We start from the raw sequence: 2,500 nt of genomic DNA on the forward strand, positions 1-2,500 counted from the left end.
TGCCTGCCGATTATATCCTTGTAATTATCCCTCTCCAGCGTCTCCATGAACAGGCAGGTCATGACTGCACTCAAGGGGGAGCCCATGGCAAGACCACTTATCTGCTGGTATTCTTCCCAACAAATTCAAAGTAGCCGAAGTCCACGCATAACTTCACCAGGCGAACGAAGTTATGTCTCGGCAGTGGAAGTTCTGCATCTGCCATGGAGCTGGTGACCCTCTCGACTGCTCGGACTGCTCCGTCTGTGGGTACATTGGTGAAGAGGGATTTTACATCAAAACTGGCAAGTTTATATATATATATATATATATATATATATATGTATGTATATATGATTATATATATATGTATGATTATATATATATATTCATATGCATATACATATATATATGTATGATTATAAATATATATATATATATATATATAAATGTATGTATTAATATACATATATATATATAAATGTATGTATTCATATACATACATATATATATATATATATACATATATATATACATATATATATATATTTGTATATGTATGATATACATATATATATATATATATATATATTTGTATATGTATGATATACATATATATATATATATATATATATTTGTATATGTATGATATACATATATATATATATATATATATATATATATTGTGGCCGCCGGAGAACGCCTAAGATATTGTCAATGGGTCTGGGGTGACTGATACCACTGCGTAGCACTCGCTCAGGGTTTATTCAGTAGCGGTCAAACCTGTTAAATAATACATCGATTGTACAAATGCAAAAATATACAAAGCCACTAAATAACAACTCACGTTAGATTATATAATAAGAACTTCCTACAAATATATTGGATACATACGCATTGCGGGAACAGTCAGAAATCAGAATAACGGTCTGATTCCAGAATGATGTGGGCGTCTCGACGGCACCGAGGTTCCCCTCGAACTGCCCTCACACTTTGAACATACACAGGCTACAACGTCAAGTAACATTCTACTTCATATGTTATACATTAGTTAGGTCGCGATCGTGTTATCTCACAGCATTCATCATATGAAGAGCCGTCAACACTTCCTATGGAACGACCCCTCACACAAACACGTTTCTTGACAGGTCAGCTCTTATGGCTGATACGGACCATGTGTTGACCCGGTGGTACTCGCCGACGCCTTCCCAGCGGTCGTGACATAGAAGATGAATTTATACCATACGGGCCTCTCCGTATTGTTACAGAATACATGATATACCAAATATACGATATACCAGCTGCTGATATGAAGTATGTGATATAACAGCGGCTACATATATATATATTTGTATATGTATGATATACATATATATATATATATATATATATATAATGTATAAACTACCAAGATAAGTGAAGCTATTCAAGACCTCAATGTTCTCGCCACAGGCATACACAGACTGAACATCGACATCCAATAAGTTCCCAAATTCCTGAACCTTGGCCTTGGTCCAGTTGACCGAGAGTCCCAACGGCTTCGCCTCCTCATGCAGCGCTTCGAGAGCTACTTACAGGACCTCCAATGTCTCTGCTAGAATCACTGCATCATTGGCAAAGTCAAGGTCTGTGACCTTGAAATTACCAACTGATGCCCCACAGGAACTACGGTTCACGGCACAGCCAAGTATCCAGTCCATACCAGTAGTGAAAAGGGTTGGGGCCAAGACACATCCCTGTCTCACCCCGGCAGACACCGGGAAGAAGGCAGAGATGCCCTCCCCACGCTTGACAGCACTCTCAGTATCTGTATACAGGCCAGACAATAATCCCAGGGGGGATCCCACGGAGACCCAGTAGGCTCCAGAGACTCTCCCGGTGCACTGAGTCGAAAGCCTTCTTGAGATCAACATAAGCTGCAAGCATACCTTGTTGAAACTCAAGTCGGCGTTCCACAAGGACACGAAGTGTTAAGACATGGTCTACAGTTGACTTCTTGGGTGTAAAACCAGACTGCTCAGGTCTCTGTGCTCGTAAAAGGTGGTCGCGCATTCGCGCCAAAAGCAGATGAGTGAGGACCTTGCCTGGTACGCTGAGCAATGTAATACCTCTGTAGTTGCCACAATCCCTTTGGTCCTCTTTTCCTGTCATCTGCACTCCTCGGCAGCTGACAGAGTTTCCCGCTTAAAGGTATCCCACAGTTCAGCAGAGTCCTGTAGGGTGCCAAGCACTTCAAACCGATTTGAGACCATCACTGCATACTCCTGAGCCACCTCCTCACTCTTGAGCCTCTCGAGATGGTACCATGAGTCGGCAATCTTCAGCCTCCTAGATCTTGTGAAGTCTAAGAGGTATGAGCTATTTGATGTTCCTAGCACAAGAGCCATAGGGACCGATGCATAGCTCATTGAAGTCCCCCAACACCATGAGGGTGTCCCCCCGGGAACATTGATCCACTATAGAGTCAAGTTTGATGTAGAACATATCTTTCTCTACGAGCCCACTTCCCTCAGAAGGAGCG

General features: G+C 41.6%; 1 protein-coding gene across 1 annotated transcript in view; it reads right to left on the minus strand.

Moving 5' to 3' along the window:
• Positions 1-2,500, minus strand: part of LOC125036845 (ATP-binding cassette sub-family B member 6-like) — a 66,205-nt gene that overhangs the window by 40,904 nt on the left and 22,801 nt on the right. The gene's annotated exons all lie outside the window — the stretch shown is intronic.

Source organism: Penaeus chinensis, chromosome 22, assembly GCF_019202785.1.
Source record: "Penaeus chinensis breed Huanghai No. 1 chromosome 22, ASM1920278v2, whole genome shotgun sequence".
NCBI classification, from domain to species: domain Eukaryota; kingdom Metazoa; phylum Arthropoda; class Malacostraca; order Decapoda; family Penaeidae; genus Penaeus; species Penaeus chinensis.